Source organism: Leucopleurus acutus (genome assembly GCF_964270905.1).
Source record: "Leucopleurus acutus genome assembly, chromosome: 2".
In the NCBI taxonomy this organism is placed as follows: domain Eukaryota; kingdom Metazoa; phylum Chordata; class Mammalia; order Artiodactyla; family Delphinidae; genus Leucopleurus; species Leucopleurus acutus.
In genome coordinates, this window is record NC_139143.1 from 162045136 (window position 1) to 162057444 (window position 12309).

The 12309-nt window shown below is 47.8% G+C and overlaps 1 protein-coding gene across 1 annotated transcript in view; it reads right to left on the minus strand.

The window, feature by feature from the left end:
* MACF1 (microtubule actin crosslinking factor 1) overlaps positions 1-12309 on the minus strand; it is a gene marked incomplete at its 5' end in the record, with an annotated part of 341097 nt that overhangs the window by 318469 nt on the left and 10319 nt on the right. The gene's annotated exons all lie outside the window — the stretch shown is intronic.

Below are 12309 nucleotides of genomic sequence, written 5' to 3' on the forward strand. Positions count from 1 at the left end.
AATGACACCCCCCACCCACACAGAAACCTGCAAGTCATCCTAGGTTCTTCCCTCTCCCTTCATATGCCACATTCAATTATAGGTGTCAAAATACATGGGGGCTTCCCTGGTGGCACAGTGGTTAAGAATCCGCCTGCCAATGCAGGGGACACGGGTTCGAGCCCTGATCCGGGAAGATCCCACATGCCGCGGAGCAACTAAGCCCATGCGCCACAACTACTGAGCCTGTGCTCTAGAGCCCGTGACCCACAACTACTGAGCCCGAGCACCACAACTACTGAAGCCCACGCGCCTAGAGCCCGTGTTCTGCAACAAGAGAAGCCGCCTCAATGAGAAGCCTGCGCACCGCAACAAAGAGTAGGCCCCGCTCGCAGCAACTAGAAAAAGCCCGCGCACAGCAACAAAGACCCAACACAGCCAAAAAATAAATAAATAAATATATGGATTTTACCCCTTAACGTTTCTTGATTTGTCCACTTTACATTACTAGGTCCACAACCTTAGTTTACACTCTAATCACTCCTAAGTTACTGTAACAGCCTCCTAACTAGTCTGTCACTAGACTTGCCCCTCTCCAATCCTCCTTCACGACTCTGCCAGAGCAGGGATATTTCTAAAATGTAAACCCAACCCTAGTCTTCCTTGCCTAAGATCCTTCAATGGCTCCCAAAAGCCTGTAGGATGAAGTCTAAACTCTGCAGTATGATATACACAGCCAGTCAACATTCTAGCTCTGCCTACTTTTCCTACCTCATCTCGTTTCTCCTTCCCTCACATCCTGCACTCCAACCTTACTAAGATTCCATATTTCCTCTCCTAAGGCTCTCTCATCCCTACTTCTGTTCATGCTGCCCAGAATGCCCTTTACCTGAACTTTTTGCCTAGAGTTCTGAATTCTTTAGGTGACAGCTCAGTCCTTTCCTCTTGGATGGCTTCCCTGGCCCTTTCCCACCCTGGCTGTCATGGGTACTCCTCTTCACTACCACGGCACCAGACTCATCTGTTGGATAGCACTCCCTACAAGGGACAGTAATTGTCAGTTCACCAATATGTTTTCCCTGTTAAACTGTAAGGTCATAGAGATGCAAGGACAGTATCTTTGCTCCTTCAGCACCTTGCCTATTGCCTGGTTCAGAGCAGACACATTCAATAAATGATTACTAGTTAAATGAATGAATGGATCCTCCAAATAAGCCCCCTGACACCCTGGGAGATTAGCACTTCAAGATATAATGGAAGATTTTAGAAGGGATTTAAGAGGATTTCTTATGCAATTCTTGGCAGGTATTCCTGGAAGCATACAATGAAGGTTGTCCAGAGAATGGGTAGAATAGGTATTCTGAGGCACTCAGCATTGTTAGTTTAAATGAGAAGTAAAGACCAAGAAACACAACCTCAAGTCATAGGTTCAAAGGCACAGCCCTATCTAACAAGTTCAGAATGGAGTAAAATCTTTAAAAGAAGATTTTTATACAAGAAAGAAGATTTTGTTTTGGAATAGCCCTGGCGTGAGGGGTAGTTAATTCTTTTTTTTAAGGCAAAATCTTCTAGAAAAGAGTTAGCAATGTTAGTATAGTATCTGAACTTAAGTCCCTGTACCTGCCCAAAATGTCTCTCAAATATGCCCACTCCCTCTTTAATAACCCTTAATCTAACCTCTTGACTCAATTACAACAGTGACCTCCTAGAGAGTCAGTCTCTGCTCTCATCCATCATTTACACAGCCACTACGTTAATCCTGTCCATTGCATAAAACTCAGGCTCCCCATATGAACATTCACAGGACCTTCTTTCCCTCCACCCCTAATCTTAATATTTTTTCAATGCTCCTAAGTGCTTCCCACCTCCCCACTAACACACTCCCCAACACAGTATCTGCTTATAGCTACTGGTAGAATACAGTGTACGCAGTGAGCTTATTCACTGTTAGTGACCAACTGAAAAACACAGCCAAAAAAAAAAAATCCCTTCCTATATATCTCAATCCAACATGCTCCTGCGGGTTGAAACCATCTGAACTCCAAAAGACACTTCAAGCAAGCTTGTTCTTTTCATCAACACAAAGGAACTGTGTTTACATTTCTGAGGAAAAATGATGAGAGAAATTTGCTATGGTAAGAGGGAAGCCAGCAGTACAGCTGGCAAAGCCCTTGCCCAAAAGAAAGATGCTGACTGACCAATTAATTAACTTGTCCTAGGCAACAACCCAAATCATTCCTGATAACAGGCGTACATCCCTGATGACTGACACATGGTCACGCAGAAGAAAGCAGTTTTGAACAGAGAAAGAAAAATAAGTGTTTGGGCCCAGTGAAAGCAGACTCACAATGTAACACAAATGTATGGAGCCAAAAGCAAGCTAAGGGTACCAGATCCCAGGCTGGCTAAAAAGGGCCTATCCTTGAGAGCTGCATTCTCTCCAGCTAAAGCACATCTATCTGTTAATTGGCCTGCCCCTCCACACTCCCCGCCCCCCCCCCACACACACGGAAGGCATATTATCTAAAGTTCTATACACTGTCCTGTATTTTTTTTACCATTTTCTACATTAAACACACACTACTTTTACAATATGAAAATAAAATTGTTTTAAAATATGACTTGAAAGTGCTATGACTGCCCTTTCTCTTGAGAGAAATTCCCTGCCAATCGACCACATGCAAAAGAAGTATAAAAAGTCCCTACAATGTAAGAGTATAAAACCTCATTAGGGAAACAATTCTAACAGACATGAGGCAATGCAAGAATAACACAAAACAGTATATAGTTAAAGGCCTAATTATGAGGTAGACATTCTAAGAGATCAGGGAAGGGAGAGATGAATGTCTGATAGAGGAATGGAAGAAAGGAGGACATGCATGGAGGACACAGGGCTCGTGCTTAGCTTTAATTAAGAAGAAAGAGATAAGACTTGAAGAATCAGAGAGAAAGGGAGAGGGCATTCCAGGAAGAGAGAACAGAAAGACACAGAGGCAGGTATGAGGACCCGGGGGAAGGACTACTGAGACCTGCCCAAATGAAGCAGAGAACCAGTCACAGTGGATACAGTTAGGTATGCAGGACAAGTCAAATTATGGAAGGCCCCAGAAGCTGGAGACAAAGAATCAGAAAGTCAGTGTAATTTATTCCAGGAACTGAGGAGTTCTGGAAGGAAAAATAATATTTTATTAGAAGTAGCAAAAAAAGTTGGAATAAACATTCTTAGATACTGCAAACCAAGCCAATGGGGCTGAAAGGGCTCCTACAGGCCAGGAAATTAGTAAATGCCCCAGACAGAAGCAGGAGAACAGAGGCTTAAACTCCAATCAAAACCATGAAGAGCAGAAGCAGAAGCTTTAGCACACCACACAACCTAGCTGCAACGTGGCTCAACATATAATTACCAGAAGCTGAAAGGGCCAACCTTGCTTAGTAAAAGGAGGGCCTGAGTGTTTTCAAGATCATTGAGAAAACACTACCAACTCATTGTGCAATCCATAATTGTTCACTTGTGACTTTGATCCTGTTCCCAGATGTGCACTCTGAAGTATTCTCTCTACTGTGATCTCTAAAACCTGAAATTGGCACTGAAAAGTACCAGGACAATAAGGCCTCAGCTGATGCATTTCCCTGGTGTTCATGATGTCACCTGCCAAGCAAGCAAGCAAGCAGTAGCTCTCATAAGCACTGTTAGCACATGCACACATTTTATGATTTCAACAGCATGAACGTGGCCAAAGCTTGTGATTTCCCAGCAGACGGACTTGACTCACTTTCTGAATTAACAGTGTTCATGTCCAAAAGTAGCAATTAGTCTATTGTTCTGTCTAGAAGCTATCCACTCCATTTCATGGGCTGTGTTCTACAAAGGAACTTAAAAACTGAGTGTACATTTAACCAAGAGGTTGCTTCAGAGTATCGCTTAAACAATACCAAATCCTAAGCCTGTATTTTCCAACCACTGTGTTAACAAAACTTTATCACTTTGCACTACACTGCTTTTGTATAAAAATTTCAAAGTGATTTATATACCATGAAACCTCTCCCATAATAAAAGAAATCCTTCACAGTTCAGAGATCCGGTAAGCCACATAAGGTGTGTGACTGTAGTTCAGAGGCTAAAAACTGATAACAAGAATGATACTTATATACAATGATACTAACAACTAAAGCACAAGTCACTGCTCTGATTTTTAAATTTCCTTCTATAATAGGAAATTATAATAGGAAATTATAATAGGAAACCTTCATCTAGAAGCCTGGATCCTCTGGCTCTTGGGCAATAATTTAAGTCTCTGCCTAAATTTGCCCAGGTGTATATATAACACTTCCTTTACAGGATATTATGGAGGTCAAATAAGATGATGAATATGAAGCTGCTCTGTAAAATACAAGGTACTATATACATGATGGTTTTTCTAAACATTAATGGCCTAATATGTGCTAAGAGCTCATTTATATTCTCATGAATCCCAAGGAGTTAGTATTATCATCCCCATTTTAACAGATGAGAAACACAAAGATCAGAGGTTAAGCAACTTTTCCAAGGTCACACAGCAGAAGGTAAGTGGCAAAAGTAGGACTGAAGAAATTCAAAACCTTGTCTCTTTCTACTATATCATACTGCCTTGCTGGTTTTACATATTAAATAGTAGGTAGACCCTTCACTCCTAACTCTCTGTGCGTAAGTTTTCTAAGTTCTTTTCTGTGATATGATAAACAAAAATCAGTCCTAATTAACTTCATATAACCCATGGCACCTAGTGAGAACTCTGAAGTTTGTAAGTACCAGACAGTCCATGTTACCAACGTTGAAATGTGAATGTTCTCTTTTATTCCTAGTCCAGCCTGGCATGTGAAGGCTTTTCAGTCTTTAGGGCTTTGTGAAAACAGAAAGTATAATTCCTCCTGAACCAACTTACATATTACCCATGCTGCTTAACCAACCACCTCGAATCCAGATTGTGTTTGTTTTTAAACCTCCTCCCTAAAACCTAAAACTCTGTCCATATGTGGCCTAGAATAGAGTTTGACTCTACACTAAGAAAAGAATCAGATCCGGGTCCTCCTACCTCTTCAACTACTGTTCTTTCTTAGTTTCCGTTGGTGTTCACAGGGACCTCAGTCTACAGAGCGGAGAACTTTGTGATGGGCCCAAATCATCATCTGGATGAAACATTCCTCTTTTCTTTGTTTTCATGTTTACCAAGCAACCATCTGATTACAAGCTTCATAAGCACTTTGGTATAAGGAAAAGGGTGCTCCAGATAGCAATGTAAATATTTCCAACCACTGCACAGGTATGTCCTCTATTATGAAGTAATAAAATTGGCATACAAATGGTTGCTTCATTTTTTTTTTTTAACTTTCAATGACTGACTCCCCCAGTGCCTATGGAATAAAGCCACAAAAGAATCTTTACAAGCTGGACTCTGAGTTCTTTACAGTATCATCTGCTCCCACAAAACTCCAGCCCTTCAGTCGCATCCAACTACTCCTGTTCCTCGAACCGTTCATCCCTTCATGCCTTTGCACGTGTTATTTATTCCCTCTGCCTTCTCCCCTCCCTACCGCCCTCCATCAGTCTAAATACCATTCATCCCTAAAGGCTCTCTCAAGTGTCACCACTTTTGTCAAATCTCCCAGTGAACCCCAAGTAGGGTATTCATCCCTCCTCTTACTTCCATAGTACTTTATCCACACCTCTGTTCTAGCATTTATCATGTTTTGCATATATCTTTCCCGTGCTAGATTGAATAACCAAGGGCAGGATCCAGATCTCATTCGTAATTCTGGCATCTCCAGTGGCTAACGTTGTGTTATCTCTAACAGGTATATAACAATTGTTGGTTGGAGGACTGGAAGAATGAAGAACCTACCCTGACGCTGTCGGGGTGCTGCCCACTCTGAAATGTTAGGATCCAAAGTTATTACCTAATACCTCCTGTTTGCTGGCCAGTCAGGCTCAGAAAGAGGCTTTGGGATATTTAGGAAATAAAACAGAGTGTTTACGTCCATGCTAAATCATCTAATCCTGCCAAAACCATGCTCATGACCAACATACAGGAAAATGGTTGCCAAGCACAATTCTGGAAAACCAGTGCTTGACAACCATCCTTAATACAGCTGCAATACATACTGCTCTATTTCCTTCACAATGCAAATGCATCACTTCCCTTCTCATCTTTGCCCCTTCCAGGGCAGTTTACGCAGCTGAAAACTTTAGCTCTCCTTCAGAATACAAAAATCCTACTTCATTTGTAGAAATGAGGTGACTACAAATTAATAGCAGCAGAAAGAGAGATCCAAGTAATTTAGTGGCCAAACAGTGAGTGTCTAGGACCCCATCATCATCAATATCTCTTTCCCCAAGTCTCTCCAAATCTAATTCCTGGCTTTAACCTCACAAACTACCTCTCCAGCTCACTCTATTGATTCCAGCTTAGGCAAACAGTTCTCCAATAAGGTAGTAAGGGGATTTCTAAATCTGGAAAATGCAGAAATTCCACACAGCAAAGTAACAAAGGCCAGGGTGCTAATCCACCCTGACTTCCCAGTGAGAATGGTGCAGTGGGGGGAAGAGAAATTCTTCTACACCTATCATAAAGCAGACTGCACAACAGACTCATACAGCTCAAGTTAATTTACTCTGGCCAACCATTTTTGACTCATTCTTCCCCTCAAGAGAGAGATCTGTGTCTGGGAAGGACCAAATTCCTATACACCTGATCAAAGTCCTTCAGAGGAAGGCCAAACTGAGAGAGACAGCTAAAAGGACTGGACACAGGAGCCTCTCCTGGAATACGCTCTGCTTCCCCCTTCTTTCCTAGTTTCATATGGCAGCAATTCAACTTCCTTTCAGCTGGAGGCCACCAGCAATATGATTCATTGAGGTACTTGGATTTCTTCACCTATTTTTGTTTTAATTCTGCTGGTTTTTAAAGCTGTAACAGCCGAGACAGGCTCAGAGGGTCCTCCCTCTGAAGAATGCAGAGTTGCTCAAAAGCCTGCAAAGGAAACTTAATGAAACCATCCACTTAGCAGTATTTTTTTTCAATGAAGTTCAGCAGCACAATCTAACCTCTTTGTGCTCTGAAATGAACCACATTTCTTAAAAGAAAGACCACAGGGGGGTGACAGAAAACTTGCTGCAGGCAGGAAAACCTGGACAGCTTACAGGAGCTAATGCAGAAGAGAACAAGTAGAACTCCCAAGCAGGTCCATTTCAGCATTTTACCTCTCTCTCTCTCTCTCTCTCTCCCCCTCCCTCCCTCCCTCTCTCTCTCTCTCTGCTGCATTCCCAAGCAGAACTCTAAAGGCATGAGGGAAAAAAAAAAAAAACGTTTTACAGCTTCTTCATTAGTTTCCCTTCACTGAGTAGCTGCCGTAAGCAAGTATGCTGGACTCGGTCAGAAGGGCTGAAGTTTCCTCTCCTTCAGATGAAAAGAAACTAAAGGCCCAGTCACAAGGGCCCCAGCTGAATAAAATAGGAGAAAGTGCTGCCTATGTAGTTTCTGGGAAAATCTCCATGTCTGTGGAAAGCACAACTGCCACACAAAGCAAAACCCCAGAACTGGATGTTAAAGATCAAAGCAGGGGCCTCCTAAGGCCACGCATCCCTGGCTTCCACTAAGGGGCACCTACAGCAGTTAGGGAAATGCGGTCCACCGAGACTCTGGGCCTGTCAAAACTTTCTCTGCAGATACCCGGGCTTTGGATAAGGCATTAACTTGCAGAAGTGCTTAGCAAAAGAGCTTCCAGGGGCGGAAATCCGAGCTCCAAGACAAATCTTTGGGGGGGGCGGGGAGGGGGGAGCATAGACCCCTGCCTAGATCAGGCTGGAAGCCCAGGGGCTGGGGGTGGGAGGAGGCCTCACCACCAAAACTGCACATTCACCGACCCCGGCCGACGCTCGACCGCTGTCCCCCCGACCCCCAAGTCACCAAGGTGGTTCATAACCTCGGCTGCCACGCGACTGAGCGGAGGCCTAGGGAGACAAAAGGGGACGAGGGACCCTCGGCGGGCACGCGGAGGTCCGAGCCTCTCCAGGAACGGGAGGCTTCTCCCGCCCCAGCTCCTCCTCCTCTCCTCCCCCTTCCCGCACTCCCCGCCGCGTTAGGTCTCCGAAACAGCGCCCGGCCTCGCCTCCTTCCAGCGGGGGCCAGATAACAGGGCACTAGAATGTAACTAGTGCTGTGAAGGCGCCGTCCCAGGTGGGAGAAGGCTCGGAGGCTCATCTCAACTCTGGAAACGAGCCGGTCCCGGCCCCCGGCGGCTCCGGCCCGGCCCCAGCGCCGGTGGGCGCCACCCCGCCCGCCGCCCCACCTGCCGCGGGCCCCGGCTCCGGCCAGTCCCCGGGCCGCCCGCCCGCCGCCGCACCTTTGTAGCGCTCCAGCACATCCTCGTACGCCTGCACGAACTCCTTCTCCTGGCTGCGGTTGGCCGGCTGCTGACCCGGCACGTAGCCGGCCATGGCCGCCCGCGCCGCGCTCTCCCGGGGCCCCGGCGGGCGCCGCTTGCAGGTCCGCGCGCTGAGGCGACGGCCCCAGCCTCGGCCCTTTGTGCGGCCCGGGACGGCGGCGGCGGCGCCCTGGCTCTCGGCTCTCCGCTCCGCGCCTGCCCTGCCGGCCTGCCGCTCGCTCTCCGCTCCTCAGCCCGCTCGCGCTCCGCCGCCGGTCCGGCTGGCGTTTCCGCCTCCCCACCCCTCGGCTCCGCTCCTCCCTCAGCCCACCCCGCCCGCGGCGGCGGCAGCGGCTCCTCCCGTCAGGAGCGCCAGGCCCGGCCCGCTCCCCGCCCCTTTTCCCGCCGCCTCCGCGGCCCGGCGCGTCCTCGGCCCCGGGGCGGCCCCCCCAGGTCCCCCCCTCCGCCACCACACACACACCAAGGGCTATGGACCTCCGCGCGGCCGGGCAGGGGAGGGGGCCGAGGTTGGGGGCCGGGAGGCCAGCCTCCGCGGGGGCGTTCCGCCGGAGCCCCGCTGGGTGGGAGGCCCCTGGCGCGTCGGGATGAAAGGCCTGGCCGGCCGCAGGGGCCGCGAGAGGCCGAGGCCCACTCCGCGGGGCGGGAGGGCTGCCCCGCTCGGGGCGGACCCACACCCGGAGCCGGGACAAAGGAGGGAGCCCGCTGGCTGGAGAGAAACCGAGCTGGGCCTGTGCGGCGGCTGGAGAAGAACCCAGAGACACTGAACGGAAGGGAGCGAGCCAAAGACCTAGATAGATCGCAGGGCCAGACGCGGTCCGAATGAGGCCGGGGCAAGATCCAGACGGGCTGCCGGGTGAGGCCAAGGGAACACTCAGACCACAAAGAATCCCAGGAACAAAGGGTTTTCCAGAAACGGAAGAAACTGAACTCGAAATGAGAGAGCCTACCCAGCACCATGAAGTAAACCAGGCCCAGAACGAGGAGCCAGAGCCTGAGAAATGACAACTGAGGGAATGAAAACAGGATTCTGACTGCACCGTGGGGTGAATAAGAGGAGAGACAGGAGGACACACATCTATGGGGAAAAGATGCAACAGGATTATTATACTGTGACAGCCTCAGGCACAGAAAGGCTTAGATCAAAAGGGAGAAATGTGGGAACCTGAGACTGAATCAGGACTGCTATGGAACAAAGAAAAGAATTCTGGAGCATAGCTGCTCAGGGAAGAAAAAGGGAAGCCAATTATTCTCTGTCATCAGGGAAAAGGAAAGAGTGAAGAAAGGATGCTGGTAAATATGGGTAGAGATGTACTGGGGACAATTTTGAGAAGGGAGTTCCCAGTATCCTCTGATCCTGCATTCAGTTGTGTATCCTTCAGACCCAATATTCACAGACTGCATTGGGGCCAAGAGCAGTGAACGAGGAACTCAGGTAAATGCAGGTGATTTTTTGCCCACATCGACCCCCATCCAGCCATTATCCTCCCCAGCCTCAACAAACCTGTTGATTTGGGGGGTGGGGGGAGCAGGTGGAAAAGTGGTTGTGGGTTAAAAGCTAGGCTGGCTGATCTCATAGTAACAGCACGCTAGCAAGTAAAAGGAGAATTCATGTGACACTGAGCAGACAAAACTGGGACTCAGGCCTCCACTTCAGTTCCCATTCTGAGATTTTTAAGAGAAGCTTCTCACCCCCAGGGCAAGGCCTGCATCTCTGTACGCTATGAGTAGTGCCAAGTATTTGGTCAATGCTCAGCAAGCACGTTAATAACAAGAAGAGATGATAGGGCTTCCCTGGTGGCGCAGTGGTTAAGAATCCGCCTGCCAATGTAAGGGACACGGGTTCGAGCCCTGGTCCGGGAAGATCCCACATGCCATGGAGCAACTAAGCCTGTGCGCCACAACTACTGAGCGTGCGCTCTAGAGCCCATGAGCCACAACTACTGAGCCCACGTGCCACAACTACTGAGCCCACGTGCCACAACTACTGAGCCCACGTGCCACAACTACTGAGCCCACGTGCCACAACTACTGAGCCCACGTGCCACAACTACTGAGCCCACGTGCCACAACTACTGAGCCCACGTGCCACAACTACTGAAGCCCACGTACCTAGAGCCCGTGCTCCGCAAGAAGTCACTGCAATGAGAAGCCTGCGCACTACAACAAAGAGTAGTCCCTAAAAAAAAAAAAAAAAAGAGTAGCCCCTGCTCCTTGCAACTAGAGAACATCCTGCGCACAGCAACGAAGACCCAACGCAGCCAAAAATTTAAAAAAAAAGAGATGATGCTTTTCACTAATAGGCGCACGACGGTTGTTTCCACATCATACCATGATCAGAAATGGGGTGAGCAAGTCATTAATCATATCTTTTTCCATCAAGTTTTGCTGGCCTGCCCAAGTTCTAGGCATAGAGACCATACAGGGAAAGGCCTGAAAGAGGACGGACAGGGAGGATCCTTGGGCAAATGCTCATTTCCTTCCAGTTTAGTCCTGTGTGCTCAAAAAAAGCTAGTTTGCAGTTTGGCATCAGTGGCTAATGAGCTCAGTTTAAGAAAAGGAAGAGAAGAAGCTTGAGGTTTATTCTTTTTAAAATAAATAAGAAGCTTTTAGTAGAAAATGCAGAATGAAGGAGTCGGTGATTGATGGCATAAGCACATTTTTCGTAAACAGCAGAGAATACAGAAATGCTAACTCTGAGGATCTTGACTGTATCAGTGCTGAGTCATCTGCATTTCCTATATTATTTTATACCAGTGGGGCTAGGAAGTCCCAGACACAGGCACACACCTCCACCCTCGCCCCCAAACAGACATTTGCCTCCTCATTTTCATCACAGTAAATAGGAAAGTCCCTCCATCCCTTCCTGGAGCTGCTACATACACCACTTAGCAGGTTCCTCAAGAATTGTGAGTGAGGTTTGCCAAAGGTGAGGAAAGACTAGGGCAGGAAGGGAGTAACAGTCTGTTCTGGGAACCAGGCTTTGTTGAAGGCCTGGGGGCGATTTGGGGGAGAGGGCAAGGGGTTGAGATTACCATTAAGAAGCATGGTAATCAAGGAAGAAAGTTCTGGTTTGGGTTGTGGCTAGAAGGGCTTCTCAGACTCAAGTAGCTTTCTTGACAAGATTTGCATTTAAATGCTCCTAAGAGATTTCGAAGTAATGCATTCTTCTAATGAATGGAAAGGGGGAAGTCCACATGTTTGGCTGATGTTCCTGTTTTATATAGAGAAAATTTTACAAGGATAGAGGAACAAAGCGGCTGCTGGGGGGGGATGGGAAGAAGGAAGCATAGGAAGGGGAGGTTTTTGGGTTTTTCCAAGCAACAGTCTAAATTTATAGCCAGACCACACAACTGGGACAGCTCTGAGGCTTTCTCCTTTTGGTCTATGATCTTCCTTTGCTCCAATGGTGAGAATGCTGTTGCATTTCTAAAGAGGCTGCAATGGGGGTAAGCTGAAGGAGGCAGGGTGTACTCAGAAGGGCATCTAGTGGGGGGAAGGGGTAGTGCAAGCAAATAAAGCTCTTTTTCTCTGAGTGTCCTCCCCCACTTAAGCCTCACCAGGTGCCTCTCTCCCTGAAGCTCAACTTCTTTCAGCTCCTCCAAGGGGCTCTCTCGCCTCAGGGCCTTCCCACCTGCTTTTCTCCCAGGCCAGAACCCTTCACTGCTCTCCTCTTGGACCTGGCTCACTCCTACTCAGGCCTCTGCTGAAAATCCCACAGGGAAGCCTGCCTTCATCCCCCAGATTAGCAGGCCTCCTGCCTCTACTCCCCTTTGGTAATAGCCAAAGTTATTTGGTTTGTTATAGGTTCAGTGTCTTTCATCCTTACTAAATCACTAGCTCCCTGAGGGCTGCGGCTGTTGTGTGTCTTGCTCACCACAGGGTCCTTAGCATTGAGCAAATGACCTGGCG